This window comes from Gracilinanus agilis, chromosome 4 (genome assembly GCF_016433145.1).
Source record: "Gracilinanus agilis isolate LMUSP501 chromosome 4, AgileGrace, whole genome shotgun sequence".
Classification (NCBI taxonomy): domain Eukaryota; kingdom Metazoa; phylum Chordata; class Mammalia; order Didelphimorphia; family Didelphidae; genus Gracilinanus; species Gracilinanus agilis.
In genome coordinates this window covers 65,524,373-65,547,424 of record NC_058133.1, presented here as the reverse complement: position 1 = coordinate 65,547,424, position 23,052 = coordinate 65,524,373, and the positions used below count along the sequence as shown (strand labels likewise).

Genomic DNA, 23,052 nt, shown 5'->3' with positions numbered 1-23,052 from the left:
CTCCTCCTCCTCCTTCTCCTCCTCCTCCTCCTCCTCCTCCTCCTCCTCCTCCTCCTCCTCCTCTTCCTCCTTCTTCCTTCTCCCCCTCTCCATCCTCATAGACCCCAAAGAAATCAAAGAAAGAGGAAAAGGACTAATGTGTATCATATAGATATAGGTATTAGTAGCTCTTATATTGAGATGGAAACTAAGAGAATACCCATCACAAGAGGAATGGATGAACAAATCATGTTATATGACTATAATGGACAATTGCTGATCTATAAGAAATGAAGAAAGGAATAATTCCAGAGTAATCTGGGAAGAATTGTATGAACTGATGCAAAGTGAAGTGAACAGAACCACCAAAAAAAAAATCTACAGAGACAGTATCATAAAGAAAAACAGCCTGGAAAGAACCTTAATTAAAGAACCTTTATCAATATAACAACCAATCCTGATTCTAAAGGACCAGTGATGAATGTACTACTCACTTTCTTACTGAGGACTCAAGAAACAGAATGAAACTTACCTTTTTGGACATGGGAGGTGTATGTATTTGTTTTGTTTAGCTATCTTTATTTGAACAAATTTTTTGTTTGTTTTACTTTTCACCCTCTAAGAGGTCTGGTAAATTTGAGATAGTATTGTCAAAAGAAAAAGAAAACAGAAATGAAGGTGACAAGCATATAAAATGTGTAGAAGAGAACAAACTCGGAAGGAAACAGACAACTCAGATTTGAAAATAATCTTGAATTAAATGCTTTCTAAAAAGCAAGCTAAAGGGGGCAGCTGGGGTAGTTCAATGGATTGGGAGCCAGGCCTAGAGATGGGAGGTCCTAAGTTCAAATCTGGCCTCAGATACTTCCCAGCCTTGTGACCCTGAGCAAGTCACTTGACCCCCATTGCCTACCCTTACCACTCTTCTGCCTTGGAGCCAATACACAGTATTGACTCCAAAATGGAAGGTAAGAGTTTAAAAATAGAAAATAAAAAGCAAGCTATACATAATAGAAATTCAGTTTCCCATATAACTCTTTTTATCTTCTCTTTGATATTTAGAAATGTTTGATTTTTTTTTTTTTTTTAGTATTTGTTAAGTACAGAACAAACAATAAATTGAATAAGGGTCTATAGCAGCAGTTACAACATAAGCCAGAAATAAATGATAATAATGACAACTGAAATGTGTATCATATATTTATGTTGCAAAATATGCACACATTATGATCTTATGTAAATTACCCTGTGATAGAATTAGATCTGAAATAGGCACTACAATGTTATTCGTCCCATTTTACAGGTGGGGAAACTGAAGTTCAGAGTTTTGTTCAAGTGCACATAGCTAGTGTCAGAAATGGAGTTCAAAATTAGATTTTCTGCCTATAATTCCATCACTTTAACCACCATACTATGTTGCAAAATGCTAATTTCCCTCTGACTTTTCCCTGTTATGCTACCATTTGCAAATTTGTGGTTGAAATAATGCATAACCATAGTCCACACCTACATGTGGTCTGTGACCACACACAAAACTTCATGTATGTTGGAAGACTATTTTTCTACCTCCACTGTAAACCAACCCACAAAGAAAGACAGAAAATGTCCCTCTCCTGCTGATACTGAAGAAGCTACTTTTTTTCATGACTGTGGTAGGGGAAATAAGCTCAAAGCATGAAGAGTCATTTTTCAAAGTAATTCAAAATATAAAATAAAAAAATATCATTCCCTTCACACTTTTATTGGGGGTGGGGGCAGGAATGAGACAGCATAAAAACTGCCCAAGTGATCTGCTTAAAGTCATTCTACTAATAATGCCAATATCAGAGCTAGCGTCTTGCAAAAAGCATAAGCTACAACCCTTTTCAATTTTCCTAGAAAAATCATTGCGAAGTTGTCCTTTTTAGAAGATAGTTTAGAAGTAACCTTCATAAAAGGCTAGATGGCCAATTAGCTTTCTTGAAAACACAGTAAGGAAAAATTATCAATAGTTCGAGAGAAATCCAATAGAGTAGTGATGGGCAAACTTTTTAAAGAGGGGGGCCAAAGGAAAGAAGATGTTCCTCTGTCAGTCTGTTTCTAAGGCAACTCTTTCCAAGTTTTATTGTATTGTATCCTACTCATTGTATTTGTCAGATTAGGAATAATGTTGCGGGCAGGATAGAACATTTCAGGGGGCTGCATCTGGCCCACAGGCTGTAGTTTGCCCATAACTGCAGTAGAGTAAAGGAGTTTGATTACATTGCTAGATATAATAATGAATAGAAATGAACTAGTATTATATGTCCTTTTATTTTTTTTAAATCACAATTATTAACCATTGAATCCTCCCTGTAACAAAGGAAAAGTGACTAACAAAGCAGCCCTATTCAATAGCCTATGCAACATTTCATACCTACAAACCTCAATGATCAAAAAGTTCACCTTCTGGATTCTGGGGAGGTAGTCTCTTGTTCTAAATTAAACTCAAATTCAAAGTAAAAAATTCACAACAATAGCATAGTCCCCCCCCCCCCCAAGAGGATAATAACACATTCCCCCTTGAGGAGGATACAGGGATACATATAAGAATTACATAGAGATACATACTCAAGTTATAAGGCATATAAATCAATATTCAAAAACATCAAAGAATCCAAAAAAAATTTTAAATAACCTCTAAGTGAAATATACAATATTAAAAATGAAAAAAATTCTAAGAAGAAAGAAAAAAAAATAACAAATCACAAATTCTTGTAGCAATTCATGTCTCATAAGCCTGCAATGACAATCATTACTAACCCAATTCAACAGTTTGGACTACATTAAGTTGCTACATAATGGAAGAAAATAAAAAAAAAAGTAACTAGATCTTGAAGGAAAGGAAATAGCATTACCTGGTCTGACCATTTTCCTTGCCTTTCAGGATAGTGGAGCAAGAACAATTGATGTTATATACTTGATAAAGAGTGTGGTACAAGGAAGTCCTGCATTTATTTATTTATTTATGTATTTATTTATGTATTTATTTGTTTATTTATTTTTAATTTTAATTTTTTTTAAAACCCTTACCTCCGTCTTGGAGTCAATACTGTGTATTGGCTCCAAGGCAGAAGAGTGGTAAGGGTAGGCAATGGGGGTCAAGTGACTTGCCCAGGGTCACACAGCTGGGAAGTATCTGAGGCCAGATTTGAATCTAGGACCTCCAGTCTCTAAGCCTGGCTCTCAATCCACTGAGGTACCCCCTTTCCCCTACCCCAACGAAGTCCTGCATTTATCATATGTTAAACAGCTGCAACCTCGAGTCTCACACATGATCAAGTTCTCCAACTCTTTGCACAGAATGTCATCAATCCCCATAGGATTGGTTTGGTCTCTTTTACCTTTGTGCTTCTTTCGCATTTTGCAGGTTAACTTCTGTGCTCCTTTGTGATCGGTTTTTTCTTTGATTTAAACATATTCATTGAGCAAAAGTCTCATAATACTAAAATAACTAGTTGACAAGCCCAAAGCTTTTTGGGTATGCATTTATATGCTAGGCAAATAGACATCAGATCTCTGGTACCAAGATAAGTCATTGCAATTAATCTCTGTTGGGTTTCCTCTTAAAGTTGTATTTATTTACATAATTGCAATTGTGTGTATTTTTCTTCTGGTTCTTTGTTCTGTATCAAGTCAAAAGTCTTCCCATGCTTCTCTAAATTGCTCATATTTGTAATTTCTAACAGAACAATATTCCATTTCATTAATACGTAACATACTTTCTTCCTCCAATCCACAACTGACTCACTTTGTTTCCAGTTTTTTTGCTACCATTAAAAAAAAAAAATTCTGGTTAGTCTCTGTGTGTGTGCACACATATCTTTATTTCTGTCTGACCTCTTTAAGATATATACCTGTAGCAAGATGATAAGGTTAAAAGAAAATGAAGAGCTTAATGACTTTTTTTTAAACAAAATTTAAAATGACTTTCTAGAAGGTTTGGATATATTCACAATTCCACCAACAGACTATGAATGTGCTGGTATTTCCAGAACCTCTTCAACATTTGGCAGTTTCCATATTTCATTTGAAGTCCATTTAATGGGAATGGGGTAGAACATCAGAGTTAGGATTTACTTTTCCCTTATTACTAGTGATTTGAAACATTTCTTAAAAAGTGTTGAGAGACTTTTTTTTCTTTTAAAAGTTGTTCATCTTTTCAAAGAAGAATTATTTATTAAAAGGGATGGCTTTCTAGGAGTGGGAAGAAGAGGAGTTAGGCGTAAACGTAGCTGATAGAAAAACAAAAGATAATAAAAATGTATAAAGCATTCCTTTCATTTGATCATTTTTCTCTTGGAGAGTGACTCTTGTTCTTATATATTTTGTGACAATTCCCTATATATCTTCAACATCATATCAGAAGCATGAAGCACTTCTCTCTAGACTACAATTTGCAGACCATTCAATGACAATGGTTGAAGCAGTTTCTTTATTAGGCTTTTACTCACTTAGGAACACCAATGAAATGGGCAATAAACAAACAAAGTAATGATATAGAGTTTTTTCATTAGTTTCTTATCTTAGCTACATTTATTTTGTTTGAAATGGACTTTTGAGTTGCAGAAAACTGTTTTCCAATAAAAATTACTTTGTTTCTCAGTGGTGCACTGGAGCTTATTGTAATCAGTATAACTATCTTGTCCTTTTCCTGGATGTAGGAGTAAAGACATAGTTAAAAGCCTCTAAGGAATACACAATGCTAAGCTAAAATGCTACTCCAAATGTTTAAATAGGAATGAGATGAGTACACATTATCAAAGCATAAGACTTTATCTAGTAACTATACCATTATATTATCTGATGAAGTCAAGAGTAAAAAAAAAAGTCAGACATCTTTCTTTTATCTCATCCTTTTGCAAAGTCAAATATTTCTTTGCATCCTTCTGAAATAGATAGTACTACTCAGTTTGTCTTGTCAGACAAAAAGCAATCACAACAGCCTATATTTATCATCTAACCTAATAAAACCTTATTACTTCCCAAGGGTCACAAAATCAGGAAGTGTCTAAGCCAAACTTGAACTTGGGCTTTCTTGACTCCAGGCATTCTATCACTATGCCACTTAGCTGCTCTTTCCCCCATCCCCAGAAAAAATAGAATTAATTATTCAACATATATTTATTGATCACCTAATCTTTGAGTACAGTGCTGAAATAGGTTAAAATTCAATCTCGAAAGAGTATTATATAGCAGAGTGAAACAGATAACATGTATCCTGCCCATATGTTCTGGAGTAACTGTAGCTATCTGTAAAGCTATTTTAAAGATGGATATCATCCACTGGACTTGGAAACTCCAAATCACAAAAAATCAGAGAAATCTGTCAGAATTCCTAATAAATGCCAGTGTAGCACTTGAGCCTTCACTCTTGAGTGGGCTCCCCTCAAAACTGCCTCAGATGAGTTTAAGGCATTCTGTGAGTCAGCACCTACTGGAAACCATAGCTCATAAATCCCCATCAATGTGCTTACTTTTATTTTTAACCAGAAAATACACATTATTTCAAAGCAAAATAGATTTAATGAAACAGCAAAGCAGAATAAATTCCTAAGATTTCTAATGTACAATTAGAAGTTAGAGGCCATCTAATTCAGTTCCTCATTTTACATATAAGGAAACTGAGGCCCAAAAAGCTTACATAACTTGTAAAAGTTAGTAAGCACCAGAGATAAGATTTGAACCAAAGTTCTCTCTTCATGCCATTGCTTCTTTTATGGTATGTTGAAGAATTCTTTACTCCTGTACATAAGAATGTTATATTCTCTCACAGGTTATTGGTGGGATAAGTAGAAGGAAGAAAATGGGTATTTATTAAAACACTTAGTATGTGCCAAGTTCTGTGCTAAGCATTTTTATAAAGATGACCTCATTTGAGCCTCACAAAAATATACCTGGGAGGCAGGTATACCTCCTTATCCAGGATCACCACAGTCAGCAAGTATCCCAGGCAGAATGCAAAGACAGGTCTTTCTTACTCTAGGCACAGGTCTGGAGCACACAAGCAGAGAATAAATCACCTACAGAGGAATACATAGGCAGGAAGCATGTTCATAGAAGATATGTGCCAATAACCTGTGGTAATGATTATACACAGTTCACATCTTTGATGCTGACTAGTTTGTCAATATTCTCTGATGATGCTATCACAGTGCTCCTTCCTGGACCAAATTAAGTGTTGCATCTTTGCTCTCTTCTGAATGATATTTCTTTTGGTCATGAACACTAACTACTGGACACTGTATTGTCTCTTGTTGGTCTCTTATCTTTTGTGTTTTCTGAGGTACTTCCTGTGCTGCTATCTGTTTGAGATTCAACAGCTAAGAAACCATACCCTAGCAAGGTAAGGTTAATTTCTTTTAGTCCACATATCTACAAAATGTAGGTTAATAGGTAAGATGACTTTACCAGGCCATGTAGTGTAATGCAGGTATAAAGTGGATGGTATAGGAGCAGCCAAGGGGCCTGGGAAGATGTTGATGGAATATGAAGGGTAGGGAAACCCAAACCAAGGCTGTATGAGACTTGGATAACCTCTGCAGCAGTTGGGTCAGGTCCCCTTTAAGCCCAAGGTTCTCTGCTAATAGGCCCAGGGTTTGGGACCATTCCAGCCAAGACAGTTAAAATGTCTCCAGGAAGCTTATTAAAACTCCCTGAAAGCTCAAATTGGAAATGGATAACTGGCTTGGAATGACCTGCTTAACTTAAGCTGTAACACAGATCTGACTGCTATTAAGGATGGTTGTTGATAGGTAAGCAAGCCTCCAAGAATGTTCAGGCTCAAGGTTAAACAGGATTTATTATAAATAACTGAGGGAAGGAAAGGGAAGGTAGGTGGGTGAAGGAAAACCCTATGACCTTAGCGAAGAGATAGCTTTGAGGGCAAATTAAACTCCGTAGCTTGTTGCTGAGCCCAGATGCTGGGCAGCCCCTGGGTCAGTTGCAGATGTTCTTGGTTGTAGCTTTCTCACTAGCTGGTATGTAAGATGTTATCTATGCCAAGGAAGTATTGAATATTTGGCTGATAATTGAATAATTCCTACCTGCCTAATAGAATCTCCCAGAAACCACCCTCGGGGGCCCAAACCTCCCTAACCCTCCAGGTGAGGTCAGAGAAGAAGTTCAGTTCCCAGGGGTTTGGAGACCTCCTTTTATACTCTGTCCTTAACCGACACCCTGGCATACAGCCTGGGTGCTCTACCACGTTCCATGTTCTAAAGTGGCAACTGCCAGCTTGCACCCCCAGAAATATGGCTGCTCATTTCTGCACATATCTACAAAATGTAGGTTAGTAGGTAAGATGACTTTACCAGGCCATGTAGTCAGCAGAAACCAGAAGAAATTTTCAGGCAAGGATTGAGTATTGTCAGAGCTCTTCCTGCTGCCCCACTCTACAAGGTGTCTGCTCTGGTCAACTATCATTTTGGGGGTTAGAAAATTCCTTTTAACTCCAATTAAAGTTCTGCTTATCAGTCCTTATATTTTCAAATCATTATGGGGATTCTCCCCACCCTCCCCCAAAAAAAGTATGTTTAGGATTAAGTCAAGAAGGTTTTTCTCAGGATCTACAAGGTTTACAAGGTTCTTTTTAGTTCTACTCAGCATGGGACATGATCTTTGCCCTAATTTCATTCCTTTATTATGCAAACCTTCTAGCAATAAAAGCTCTGGTCTTAGACATATTTTCTTTTCTTTTTTAATCTTTACCTTCTATCTCAGTATCAGTTCTCAGACAGAAGAATGGTAAGAACTAGGCAACTGGAGTTAAGTGACATGTCCAGGGTCATACAACTAGGAAGTGTCTAAGTTCAGATTTGAACCCAGGTCCTCCTGACTCCACCTGGCACTCTACTGTGCTACCTAGCTGACCCATCTTTGGTATTATCAAAAGTAAACATGTTAATATTAATACAGTCAAAAAAAGTGAAACAGATTTGTTCCCACATGCGTACTTGTTAAAGCTTTTACAGAGTATATTTACTAAAGACATAGCAAGAGCAGAAATTACAAACATTTTATTCCCCAGCACCTGGAAGGGGGAATGACCAACACTCTTCTCTGTGCCATTATGGCAGTTGGGGAGAATGGGCTAAACTTAAAGCAATATCTATATAACATTGGTCCCATCAAGTCCACTTCCAAAAAGCTGGATAAGTTCTCATTTCAACTATCCCTATGCTGTGGCCCTTAGGTCACTCCTCAAGAATTTGCTGTTGGCTAAATGGCTACAAAACCCAACAAGGTATCTGCTTCCCTAACCTCTCTAACTGCTTACCATTCTAAACTTTCTGAGTTTGTAAGGTTGTAATAAGCTTCAGTATTCCTTCATTTAAAAGCCAGAAGAATGGACAGATACAATAGAGAATCAACAATAGAACCAGGCAGTTATGGGCCATGTGGCCATGGTTCCAGTGTGGGGGAGATAAATCCCCCCTTGGAGGTTTATAGGAATCTCTGCCTCCACATTGTACTATGGGCAGGTAGGAAAGAGACACAATTTGTACTTTTTCTGTCTAAAATCTCATTAATCATACTATTAATCAATAACAATATATAAAACATGACAAGGCCTAAAGATCTACCTGATGAAGTTATTTTGGAAAAATAAATCATTAGCCCCATCCAGACAGGTTTAGTTTTGGAAAGATACTGAAAGCCCATATTAATGTGAGAATAGTTACATGTGATTTTAGTGGAAAGTATTCTCTTTGACTCCACTATGAGTTTTTCCTACATCTAGGTAAGAGACACTAACAAATCATTTTGTAGAAAAATTTAGGCATTTGGTGATTGTAGTGCACTATGAGTTTTGGTATTTTGACAGCTATAAGATAAAATCCTTATAAATATTACACCAAGAAACAAGACAGTAACAAAATGTCATTTAAAATATAATTTAGGAGAAAGGGAAAAGATCTAGGTCCTTTAAAATATATTTTTAATAATAATAATACATATTCACATAATCAAATAAGCATTTAGTAAGTGCCTACTATTTGTCAGGCACTGTGCTAGAGCTTTGTCTTTGTAAAGACAGAAGATAGGATTAACTCTCCCCTAGTCTACTTTTAACTAAGGAAATCAAGAATTTAAAGTACCCCTACTTACCATTAAGTATGAGAGTTCAGGTGTCAGTTACTAGAGTAAGCTCACACCTCCAAAGGCCACTCTGCCCTCCCCCACCCCCCACCTCCCACCTTGGGCAATGCTAGGTAAATTGAAAGACAGCTAAGATTGCCATTGGTTTTTGTGAAGAAGGGGGAGTGACAGGAAGTGACAAGAAATGATATGGAAAGAGAAGCATAAAAGAGACCAGCATGGTCTAGCATTCATTCCCTTCCTGGCATTTGGAGAGATTGATTCCGGAGATTCCTTTCCTGGCTTGAAGGAGACTTTTCCCCTGGATCCTGTGTTGGCTTGCTGGGTGAGTAGCTGAGATTCCTACCTTGGTTTTGGAGGAGGCTGCGTTGGTGGAATCCTGGCTGAAGACATGTTATGGATAAAAAGGGGGATACACTAAAGTTGGGGGATGCTCTCCTTCCCTTGCTGAGTGATGGAGGAGTAAAAGGTGATTGAGGTAATATGAGAGGAATGAAAGGGATGGCTGAGTTTAGGGAGGAATGGATAAGGTGGTATTAGGATGGTAAGGGTACAGGGTGAGGTGTTCAGGAGAGGCAGCTAATACAGACTAGACACTCAGGCTACAGATAGAGGATACTGGGGGTAATAGGCTGAACCCTTCCAGGCAGGAAAGGTACTTTTACAGACACAAGGAATAGGGCCAGTCAGAAATAGTTTGAATCTGACTTGAGGGCTTTCTTGTCAGTTTCTCAAATCCTCAAAGGAGGAATCACAAGGCTCCTCCCTGTCAGTGAAACTGAAGGGATTCAGGAGGAAGCGTTGGGCAACTACTTCCTCCCAAGATGGATGCCTCCAGTTTCCCTCAGGAAATAAAGAGAATTAATCCTTCCCCTTCAACCCTTGCCTGATTCTTCAACACAATGATTCTCCAGAGGGTTTGATTTAGGTAACAAAGAGAGTTATTAATGTTCAGAGTTGGAAGGAGAGAGGGGTTTGGGGTTTCTGACAGCCGCTAGGGAGAAACTCAAGATGGGGGAGGGTCACAGGAATGGGTTTGACCGAGAACCTGCTCTCTTGGCCAGGGAAGATTTGGCTGCTATTTAAAGTAGAGGGTATACTAAAGGGATGGTTTGAATTCAAGGATGTCCTACTTGCCTGTTGGGGAAACTAAATCCACAAAGTCTATTTACTAAAAACCCAACAGTCACCCTGCCTCCCAGAGCCCCAGGGAAATAGGCAGGGAAACAGGGAAATAATATGGAGAAGGTTAGAGAGAGGTCCAGAGAAATTAGCTAGGTTCAAATTGTCCAGAGACAAAGCACAGGCCAAAAGCAAAATCAAAAGTCAAAGGAGAGCTCTAGTTAGTCCTTCCGCTCTGTTCGAGCCTCAGGAACCAACTGACTTCTCTCAGAATTCTAAGGCTTCTAACTGCCAGAAGTTTTCAGTTGGCCCCCTACAAGAGCAAAAGCCTCTCTTGCATCTTTTGTATTACCACCAGGACTTCTGGCTGAGGATTACTGGAAAATCCAAAAGGTAGACAGAGTCTTGGGGAAGCCCTTTGGGGGCTGAGCTGAACTTCACCAGAGAAAGTCTGGTAGGCTTGTTAGGAATCTGTCTATCTGCATTTACACTTTCACTCTTCCCTCCTCTTTGTAAATAAAAGCTTCTAAAAGTCATTTTGACTTAAGTTATAATATTTTAAAATTGGCGACCACAATATTACTTTCTAACTCATATTTAGCATAAAACCTAAAATTAAACTCTTACAAGACAAATCTATCATCTTATTTCATACTCAACAACAACCCTATAAGCTAAATAAGGTATCCCAATTTTGCTAAGGATAAGACTGGTTTATTGTGAGGTTATTGCCTGTGGGCAGCTAGGTTGAACAGTAGAAAGAGTGCCAGGCCTGGAGTCAAGAGGATCTGGGTTCAAATCTTGCCTCAGATACTTCCTACCTGTGTGAAACTGGACAAGTAATTTTATTTCATTTTAAAATATTTTTCCATGGTTACATGATTCATTTTCTCACCCTCTTCTCTTCCTCCCTCCTGGAGCTGACAAACAATTCTACTCTGTTATACACGTATTATCGCTTGATACCTATTTCCATATTATTCATTTTTGTAGTAATCTTTTAAAACCAAAACCTCAAATCATATACTGGACAAGGCATTTTACCCTACTTGCCTAGCCCTTGCCCTTCTTTCTTAGAATTGTTATTGACAGAAGTAAAATTAAAAAAAAAAAAAACCTTGCTTGAGGTTATAATCAACACAAATTTATTAAGCATTTTCTATGTGCCAGGCATGGTGGTAGGCACTAGGAATACAAAGACGCAAGGGAAGCCATTCTTGATCTTAAGGAACTTGTTATCTATTGTGTAAATCAACATATAAAAGTAGTTACAGAAAATTTAAAAACAAATTTATGTTTATTTGAGGAGTCAGGAGCTAGAAGAATTAGAAAAGGCTTTATATACAAGATAATGCTAACAGGTATTGGTAAGGAGTCAGAGGTCTTTCTACTATAATACAAATAATCAAGCATTTTCTCTGTTAGTAGGAATAGTTGCATATTTATATGCAAATAAGGGCAGTTTGGTGGTGCAGTGGATAGAGTGATGGGTCCAGAGTCTGGAAAATTCCTCTTCTTGATTTCAAATCCAGTCAGACATTTACTAACTGTGATACTTTTGGACTTAACCCTGTTTGCTTCAGTTTCCTCATCTGCAAAATGAGTTGGAGAAGGAAATGACAAAGCATTCTAGTTCCTTTGCCAAGAAAACCCCCAAAAGAGGTCACAAGGAGTTGGACATGACTGAAAAACAAATGTAAATATAAGGCATAGAGAGCTGGGCATATTCCAGGTTAACAGAATTCCTTTTTTCAATTACATCACACATATTTTTTAAACTCTTACCTTCTGTCTTAGAATAAAAAATATGTATTCGTTCTAAGGAAGTAGACAGGTAAGGGCTAGAGAATGGAGATTGGGTGACTTGCCTAGGGTCACTGTGGACCTCCCCTCTCCAGGCCTGGCTATCTACTGAACACCTAGCTGCCCCCTTACATCACACATTTTTAACCTTTGGGTTATGACCAGGCATAGAAAGGTGGTTGGCAGGTATAGTTAAAGATGGCCGAACAAGGCTGATAGACACTGCTACCTGTTCTTACCTATTCTTTGCTGTTCTTAGAACTGTTGCTTTCCCCCTTTGAACTATTCTTATTATTTTAATTTCTTTCCTTTCTTAAGATCTGTGGTATGAGAGGCAGTGTGACATCATAAATAAGAAAGCAGCCTCAGAGTTGGAAGACCTGGTTCCAGAACAACCTCTGATATATACTGGCAATGTGGACAAATCACTTCACTTCTACTTGACCCTGGGCAACTCTCTATGACTGAGCTGAAGAACAGTGGCAGACTGCTGTGGTAGAAGATGTTCCTCACTGAAAGTTCCAAACATTGATGAAATTGAAGGTCCCCTCCCCAAAAAAAGGCAAAAAAAATGTGATATAATAGAAAGAGTGCAAGCATGAGTAGAATTCAGTTTCCATCTTTTATTAACTCTGCTTTCAAACAAGTCACTTAATCTTATAGATGTGTGGTTTCCCCTCTATAAATAGAAGTTAATAATTCCTGTCATCAAAATTACTTCAGGATCAAATAAAATTATTTATGTGATAGTCCTTCAAACATTCTTTTCTTAAGGTGTTCTTAAAGCAGGTGACTTTTTTGAGGGTGTCACAGATCCCTTTGAGAGTCTAGTGAAGACTCTACAATGGACCTCTTCTCAGAAAAAAAATGTTTTTGAACACACAAAACAAAATACTCACAATTTCAAAGGAAGGAAGAAAACAAGCATTTATTAAGTATCTACTATGTGCCAGGCACTGTGTTAAGCATTATACAAATATTAACTCATTTGATCATCAAAACAACTTTGGGATTCAGGTGCTATTACTAACTCCATTTTACAGTTGAATAAACTAGGGTAGAGGTTTAGTGACTTGTCTAAGGTCACACAGAGAGTAAGTTTCTGAATCTGGATTTGAACTTAGGTCTTCTGATTCCCAGCTCAGTGTTCAGTCTACTGGAACACTGGACTGTACCCACTTTTAGAACAGGCAGGACCTACCCTACTACTTTTTGCCTTTAAAAGAAAATTACATTGAAATAGTAATAAACTTTAATACAATATATAAATATTTAAATAAATATAGTTGTAAACTTTTTTTTAAGTTCATGGACTCCAGGATATGAACCCTTATCAAACATACAGATGCCATGTTTATAAACCACCGTATACAGGTAGGAGCAGGCAAGAGGATGATTTAGTGTAATAAAATAAAAACTGACAAAAGTTTATGGGGTAAAATGAAAGAATATAAGTAATAGATTACAAGCAAAGTAAACAGTAGGGAGGAGAATTTAAAAATAGTTAAATAAAACAAATGAGATAATGAGATACTACTTTTTAAGCTTTAGTAGCTTAAAACTGCACTAAAACTTTGTGGACACACGGTATATATAAAACTAACAGTTAACATTAAAGCATTTCGTGATTTCCAGCTATGATTCATATTATTAAAAATTCCAGCACAAGATAAGGGTAGTTGGGAATGCCCTACTCAGACACGTCTTATATGAATAGGTCTGAAGGGCTTAACCATCACATTAAAACAGAGATGAATCTTCAAAGAGGTGGAAAAAGAAACCACGACAAATTTGTCTGATGGAATTCCTTTTTCCATAAAGGGGCTTCGAAACTCGTAGTACAAACAACCTCCTTTCCCTTCCTACCTACCACTGTGGGGAAAGGTGTGAGGGTGGGGGAATTGCTTTGCCCTTGAAATCCCAGTCTTTAAATGCTTCTCTTCCAGTCCTTCAACTCCTTCCACTCCCTACCTACCTATCCTCACCAATAATGAACAAACATTCGTCGGAGGTGGGGGTGCAGAGGGTCGCCCTCTGCCTAACCCTGGCTTTGGCCATCCTCCCGCACATAGCGGTTTCCAGATGGTTTTTGACCCACAAAGTAAAGTCTTGTCCAGTCAACCTCAGATGACCTTTCCCCACCACCCACCCCCATTCCGGCCCCCCGCCCCAGCAGGTAAGTGTGGGTGGGGAAAGAGGGTGGAGTCAAAAGGGCCACCATCTCTAAGAAGTCCCTAAGCCGCACGAAGCCCTCTAGACTGGCCATTTAAGGCTGCGGAGGCGGGGCCGAAGAGATTCAGCTCAATCTTGGGGCCTCCCTCCGCCGGACTCTGGGGTCATCGATCCACTCGGCGATCGCTGCCGCCTGCGCCGCAGCAGCTCCGCCCCCTTTCCCCTTCCCCCTACTCCTCCAGCCTGGCCTACGGAGGAGCGGGGATCGTCGAGCGCCTGGATGCTCGCTGGTCCGGGCTGGCGGGCGTCGGAGGAGCAAAGGGACTGACGCTGGGTCCGCGCCCGCGGCCATTTCCCCCTCCCCCTCCTCCCCTTCCTCTTTCCTTCCTCCCCTTCCCTTCCCCCCGCCCAGCTCGGTCCGGTCCGGCCCGGCCCGGCCTGGCTCTGAGGGACAACTGGAAGGCTCTCGGTGGACGCTCAGGTACCTGGGGAGCCCCGTTCTCGGGCCGCGGGTGGTGGGGTCGGGGGGGGTCATTATGGCCCTATGAGCCAACGGCCCGTCCGCCGGCCCCCCGGTTCGGGATGGGTTGGAGCCAGACTGGGCTGAGGGCGGGGGCGGGCGCAGGGGCCGGGATCGGGCAGCTGGAGGGATTGGGGGAGAGGCAGCCTGGCCCACGGGGGTGAGAGCTGGAGCCAAGTCCCTCCCCAAATCCATCCTTTCGCTGCCCCTCTTACTTCAATTAGTAAAACAAATGAGTTAATGAGCTACCACAAATGACAGACTCCGTAGTTTAGAACTGCACTAAGATTTTTGGGACATACGATACGTGTAAAGCTCTTCGCTAACATTAAAATACTATATACTTTTAAGATGTAATTATTATTAAGAATTCTCAATACTCCTGATTATTTCCAATTCTTTCCTGTCTCTCGATTGTTTGTACAGAATTGTTTGCATGTTATCTCCCCTCATTAGACTGTGAGCTCCATGAGAGCAGGAACTGCCCCAGTTTTGCCTCAGCGTTTAGCATAGCGCTTTGGGACTCTGGACTAGTCACTTATCCTTTTGGTGCCTCAGGCACAACTCTCTCTCCTTCTCCCTCTCCCCATCTCCTCCGTCCCTCCTTGTATGTTAGGGACTTGCCCAATGTTACACAGCTGGGAAGTGACTCCAGGCTGACTCTACACTCGGTGCTATCCACCTGCACCTGGAAGTTCTGTAATCTACATACCTTAATGACTGCTGTCTACGATTAATAGCTAGCATTTATATAGCACTTTTGAGTTTTGCAAAGTACTTTACTGATGCCATCTCATTAGATTCTCACCACAACCCCCTGAATTAGATACTATTATTATCCTTATTTTACAGATAAGAAAACTGAATGAAAAAAAAAGTAAAGTGACTTCTCAGGGCAAAGTAAATGTCTTGAGGCAGGATTTGAACTGAGCTCTTAATAATTCGGACCCAGTAATTCTACTGTGTTGTAATGGGCCAGTTATTCAATCTCACTCTTTGGTATGAGGGGTTACCAAATGACTGGCTTTCTGACCCCAATTAGTTTTTCTTAATTGCATTTCTAGGAATCAGAAGCTAAAAATCCTGATTAAAAGATTAGGGAAGAAAGAGAGAGAGCAGAAAGTGTAATTTTATACAAGCTCTTAGCCTAGAATAGAATTTAGAGATTGAAGAGACATTGGAGCTGGTCACCTCACCCTGTTATTTTATAGATGTGGAAATTAAAGCTCAAAGAGATGAAAGAGAGGTAGGATCTGAAAACCCAGACTGTCTGACTCTGTATCCATTGCTCTTTCTGCCACTCCCTAATTTGCTCTCTAGTCCAAGTTATTTAAGAGTGAAGTTTTATATGACTGTATAAAAATGTTAAAGGGTTAGGGAATTATGTTCTAAAGGATGTTTGCTGATCAGTAAGCCTTACATAATAGCCCCTCCCCCTTCCTGCCCTTTGAAGAAGTCTTGAGATACCATGTTTTTTAAAATCTATATTTCTTTATCCAAAAAATAGTGATATGCTACTGATACAGATTATGAGCTGTATGAAAAAGTGTTTAGCCCAGGGAAGATGACATAATATTATAAAATTAGTGTTAGACAGGACCTCAGGAGCTTTCCACTCCAATACTTTCATTTTAGGGATAAGGAAACTGGCCAGGAAGGTTAGATAAGTGATTTGCTGTATAACTTGTAAGTAGCAGAATTGACCACTTTACGTTCCAGCCATATTGGCCTACTTGCTATTCCCCAAATTCCATCTGTCTCTGCCTTTGCACAGATTGCTTGCCTGTCATACCTGGAATACACTACCCCTTGTTGCAGACACCCTCATCCTCACTTCTCCATGTCAGAATCTTGGATTGCTTTCAAGTTTAGCTCAAGGGTCATCACCAACCTTCCTCCAATCCCAGTCATTAGTGTATCCACTTATATTTATTTAATTTGTATATTTTTTTCTATTTACTTAAATGCTATTTTCCCTGATGGATTGACCTCCTCAAGCCTAGCATAACATCGGACACATAGTAAGTGCTAAATAAATTCTTGTTGCCTGACAGAAGGCAAGAATCATCTCGTTTCTCTTCTTTGCTATCTCATTTCAGGTCTTGAAATCTGACACATATTAGGTTCTTAGTTAATGCTTATGGATTTAATGATTGAACTGAGATGGTCTGACTCCAAATCATGATAATCAATTGCAGTTGCCATCATAGTTTCTGTCTGAATTAAGGTGAAGGAAGCCTCTCATACTGTTCTCTGCACATAAAACTGTTTGTTTGGACTTCACTATTTAAATACTAATTGCTTCTGTTGTAAGTTATTTAAATGGGCATCTGGGTAGCACAGTAGATAGAACTCCAGACCTGGAGTTGGGAGGTCCTAGATTCAAATTTGTACTCAGAAGCTTCCTAGTTGTATAATCCTGGGCAGGTCACATAACCCCAATTGCCTAGCCCTTACTGTTCTTTGCATTGGAACTGATATTTAGTATTAATTCTAAGGCAGAAGGTTGTTTGTTTTTTTTCAAGAGAGTTATTAAAGAAGTTAAGAAAAGGAAGTAAGGAATAGAAAGAAAGTTCAAAGATGAACAACAGATTTCCTCTCTCTGTACAAGGCAGTTACAGCCTATAATAGATTTACATGTTAAAAGTTATACTTGGATAAATCATGCATGTTTACAATCCAAATCAAGGCCAAAATTTAGTCAATTTAGTGTTACTCAATCTATTTGTTTGGTATTTGTAGACAACACAATTTATGGAATGGTTTTCACTTTTGACCTTTCAACTGTTGTTAGAATGCTATGTTGAAATTATAATGGCTTAGTAGACTTTTGCCTAAAATGAGGAAAGAGAAATGAGAATACTGCAGGGATATTCCTGTTAACCATTGTGTTCTCAGGCCAAGTGGTTTATAAAAATTCTTTCCCTTCGCATTAGGTCCCCTTAACATTCAAACTTTTAAACTTAACTGAAGTGGTTCCATTTAACCACTTTGCCCACCAATCCAAGCATTTATTAATATACTACTCTGTACCAGGAACTTTGCTAGGTGCTGGAGATTTAAATATAAAGAATGAAAAAGTCTTTACTCTCAAGTAGCTTACATTCTAACCTATGAGGCAACAAGTAAGGATATATGTATAAACAGAATAAACACAAGGTAGTTAAGTAAAGAAGGCCCTAGCATTTGGGAAGATCAGGAATTGGCTTCCTGTAGAAGGTAAAACTAGAGCTGAGTCTTGAAAAAGGCCACAGATTCTACAAGGGGGGGGGGTCGAGAAGGGGAATGCATTCTAGGCATGGGGGATGGCCAGCACAAAAGCACAAGGAAAGGAGATGGAGCCATGTAATAATACAAGTAGGGAGTAATATTCAAAGAGGCTGGAATGGTAGGTAGGAGCCAGGTTGGGAAAGACTTTTTTTTTAAATTCTTTTTTAAAAAATCATTTATTTAATTCATTTAGAATATTTTTTCATGGTTACATGATTTATATTCCTTCCTTCCCCTTCTCCCTTTCCCCTCCTATAGCCAATGAGCAATTCCACTGGGTTTTGCATGTATCATTGTGCAAGACCTATTTCCAAATTATTAATATTTGCAATAGAGTGATTGTTTAGAGTCTGCATCTTGGGAAAGACTTTAAAAGCTGAACAGAGGAGCTTATATATGATTCCTAGGTGATAAGGAAACACCTGGAGTTTGTTGAGTAGAGGAGTAGCATTGTCACATCATTCCTTAAGGAAAATCACATTGGCAGCTGTGTAAAAGATGGACTAAAGTGGGGAGAAACTTGAGGTAGTAGGACTAGTTAGGAAGCCATTGCAATATTCCAGGCAAGAAATGATGAGGGTTTGAATTTAAGTGGTTGCTATATGAATATAGGGAAGAGGGCATATCTGGGAGTAGTTGTGGAGGTAGACATGGCAAGATATAGCAACCAGTCAGATATATGGACTGAGAGAGAGTGAGAAATCTGGAATAATGGTGGGTTTGTGAACTTGACAACTGGAAGGATTGTGGTATCTTTTACATAAATAGAGAAGTTTGAAAGAGAATGAGTTTGGGGAAAGATAAATTCTGTTTTGGACAGCTTAATTATGAGATGCCTCAGGGATGTGCAGTTTGGAAGGTCCAAAAGAGGTTTGATGATGTGGGATTCAGGTTCAGAAGAGAGACTGGGGAATAGATCTATAGATCTGTATAAATAAACCCATAGAAGCTGATGAGGTCACTAAGAAAGAGAGGAAAGAGCCCTAGACGGAGCCTTGGAAATAATGCTCATGGTTAGAGAGCATGATACAGATGATGAGCCAGCCAAAGAGACTTGAAAAGAAGCAGTTAGACTTAGGATTGATACCAGGAAAGGTCATAAAAACCTAGAGAAGGATACCCATGAGAAAAGGGCATTTACCAATGGTACTATAGCAGAGAGGTCAAGAAGTTAACGACCCAGAAAAAAAATCATCAGGCTTGACAATTAGGAGATCACTGGTAATTTTTAAGAGTGGTTTCAATTAAGGAATGACAGATTGCAAAGGACTTAGGAATCTGTGATAGGAGAGGAAAAGCAGACAATGAGCAAAAAGGTAGATTTTTCTAGAAGTTTGACTGACAAAGGGAGGATAGATATAATGATGGCTTGAAATGATGGGGTCAGGGGAAGATTTCATGATAGAGGGGACTCAAAGGCAATTGGTAGAAGCAGAGAATATGGAGTTTAAAGATTAGAGACTGATAGGAAATGATTAAGGAGACAGTTCTCTGAAGGAGATAGAAAGAATGGGATCAGAGGCACTGGGCCTCTCTCTTATCAATGTTATTTGAAAGATCATAGGGAAAATAAGGGGATCTACAAGCCTGGCAAATAATAAATATCTCAATTTTTAAAAAAGGAAAGAGAATGGAGCCTATAATCCAGAGAGCTAGACTTCAGTTCTGAGGAGAATTCTTAAACAGATTATTAAATTGATGATTGTGGACAGCCACATAGCACAGTGAATAGAGTGCCAGGCCTAGAGTTAGGAGGACCTGAGTTCATATTTGGCCTCAAATACTTACTAGCTGTGTGACTCTGAGCAAGTCACTTTATCCCCACTGTCTAGCTCTTAACCTTTCTCATGTCTTTCAATTGATACTAAGACAGGAAGTTATGATTTAAAAAAGAGAGAAAAAGATGGTTGGTGACATCTAGAAAGGAAAGGAGTGGTTACAAAGAGCTGATATGATTTCATCAGAAACAGGTCACTTCAGATTAACCTCATTTCCTTTTTTAAAAAATAGGATTATAAAACTAGTAGATGTGGGGAATGCTTTGGGTAAGTGCTTTAGTAAAGGTAATTCAAGCAAAGGTTAAATGTCTATTGGTAGGGGAATATTGTAGAGGGAATTTGTATAGAATTCTACAGTTCTGAATTCTGGAAAGTTCGTTTTCGCAATTCTGGAATTATAATGTTTTATAAGGCATCATCAATTGATCTTTTCTTAAAGGGGGATTGCCATTAATTAGCTAATAATAAGGAAAAATAATCCAATGAATTTTGGTTTCCAGGGAATTTGTGGATCCATTAGGATGGAGCAAGAACAATGTTTCTATGTCCTTAGTATGGCTTGGAAATTTTATCTTTCATTTAATTTACTGGAGACCTTAAGCCTTCAGTGTTGTAATGCGTGACTTATTATAAAAAGTATCTATAGGCCATGGAAACCTAGAGTTTTCTGTTATTAAAACTTTGTTTGCATTTATGTACATATACATGTGTATATAAAGTAATAATAAAAAATACCCTTTGTTACTTTTCATATGTCTACCTTGCCTAACCCTGCTCTCTTCTTTCCCCCCCAGAACTTTAGCATACTTTATAATAAATATAATTGGATTTTATGGTGTTTGGGGGGAGGTGTTATGATAGTGAAAAAGGGGAGCATCATGAAGGCCTAAAGGTGTTGGTATATTCAGTGCTTCCTAGTTACACTGGCACATAATATTAAGAATCATGTGGACACTAAGATACTCATTTCCATGAAATAGAAGAGCCTTCTAATTTAGACAACAAAAGCTTCCCACAAAACAAACTTGCCTTCCTTGATAAGTTAAAGAGATGTGTGGTAGTGGTGATCTAATTGATGACACAGGATATTTAGGTCATTCAGTGGAACCCTTGACTCTTGTTAGTCAGAAACAAATTATTTTGAGTCAAGGAATCACGCAGAGTTTAGATGAAATAACGTGGACACTGACTGATTAACAGTTCTGGAAATTTATGTTTATTAATCTTTTTAACCTGAATCAACCCTAGTCTTTGATTAAAATGTTTTAATCGGTTCCATATTTAAGTCAAATTTGCATTTGAGGGCTTTAAATATAACAATTCTTGATTCATAATCTCTTCTGACTTCTGTGGATTGCTTATTCACACAGAAGATCCTTTTGTGGAAGTGAAATCCTGCATATGAAAGAATTATATACAGGACACTAAACAAGAATGGAGATTTTGATTTTAAAATGCATGTACATAAAATAGACTATAAATTTATTGTCTTTGTTAATAGTCTCTTATTTTTCATTATAACTTATAATCAAGTCCGTGTCTGCCTAAACCATCAATTATTTGCAGTTTTAAGTACAAATGATACCTTACAAAACTTTGCAGTTTACAAAATGCCTTCACTCATACACAGATGTTATTCTTAGTGCTTAGCACAATGTCTAGTAGGCATTTAATAAATGGTATTTGAATTGAGGGTAAGGAAGTCGTATATAGCTATTAAGCGTCAGTGACAGCATTCAGGTCTTCTAAGTCTAAATCAGATGCTCTTTCTAAAACATCTATACTCCTACCTCTCTTTTAAGTAAAAAGTTCTTTAGATATTTCACTCAAAATAAATTATTTAACTTCCAGCTTGATTTTTTTGTATTTAAATTTTTTTTTAAATTCCAAACTTAACAAAACAGATGAAATGTGCATTTCCATATGTGTAGTAGAACAGAAAATGAGAATTGTATGGAAAACAAATTTTTAATATGTACAATTTGCTTCTGTATTTAAATATGTAATAAATTTAGATTGTAACTTTCAAAACTGTCCTATTTGTCTGTAATCCTACTGTCTGTTCTTTTCTGTATTTTTTTTTTAACCCTTGTACTTCGGTGTATTGTCTCATAGGTGGAAGATTGGTAAGGGTGGGCAATGGGGGTCAAGTGACTTGCCCAGGGTCACACAGCTGGGAAGTGGCTGAGGCCGGGTTTGAACCTAGGACCTCCTGTCTCTAGGCCTGACTCTCACTCCACTGAGCTACCCAGCTGCCCCTTTTCTGTATATTTTTAAAATGCTTCAATGACCTTCACTTCTTTTCATTTTATTTTGAGTACTGCCCTTCCTATTCCCCCCTAATTAAAAACAAAAACAAAAAAACTATTTTTATAGGCATAGTCAAGGAAAACAAATTCCCACATTAGCTGTATTAGATACTGTATGTCTTATCCTGAGTATTCTGATTTACCTTGAATCTGTCACCTCTCTGTCAGGATGTGGATAGCATGCTTCATGATCAGCCCTCTTGAGTTAAGCCAGTTATTGTTTTGATTAGATTTCTTAAGTCCTTCAAAGTTTATCTTTGCAATGTTTTTGTTATTATGTAAATCATTCTAGGCCATCAGTTCATGTGACCCTTCTCAGGATCTTCTGAAGCCACTGTTTTATTTCTTCCAGCACAATAGTATTTCATTATATTAACATGTGGAAATCTTTTTTTTTCTTTAAAGTTACATTTTTCCCATTATAGGATTTATACTCAGTTTTGCCAGATAGATTTTTCTTTGTTGTAAGCCTGTATCTTTTGTGTTTTGAAATATTGTATTACAACTTGCCCTCTCTGTTATAATGACAATTGTCATGTTTGGTGTGATTCTGACTCTAGGGAACTCAAACTTTTTCTTTTTGCTACTTGCCATTTTTTTCCTTTGGCCTTGGAAACTGGATTTTTGCTACATTGTTCTGGAAGTTTCATTTTGGCATTTTGAATTATGATTTTTGGTATCTGATGATTATTAGATTATCTCTCTTTGATTTTTTCCCTAGTACTTTAAAAAATAGATAAAACTTGTCTTATACTTATTCTAGGATCAATGGTATGTTTTTAAATAGGGATATAAAAACAAAACTAGACAATCCCTGCTCTCAAAGAACTTATATTCTAAGTGTGGAAGACACAACCTTAATGGGGAACTGGAAAACCAGTAGGGGAAGGGAAAGGCAGAAGGTACCAGTTCCAAGAAGTAGAGTAGAATGGAGAGTGAGAGCAACATATCTGGACCTTTTCTGACTTTGAAGTATCTA

The 23,052-nt window shown here is 38.2% G+C and overlaps 1 protein-coding gene across 3 annotated transcripts in view; it reads left to right on the top strand.

Moving 5' to 3' along the window:
• Positions 1-14,419: 14,419 nt before the first annotated feature.
• Positions 14,420-23,052, top strand: part of VAMP4 (vesicle associated membrane protein 4) — a 47,907-nt gene continuing 39,274 nt past the window's right edge. Inside the window, exon 1 of one of the 3 annotated variants that reach the window (XM_044671871.1) lies at positions 14,420-14,677. The gene's annotated coding sequence lies outside the window, so the exon portion shown is untranslated. The remainder of the gene's footprint in view (positions 14,678-23,052) is intronic. The other 2 variants (XM_044671870.1, XM_044671869.1) reach the window with 2 other exon arrangements.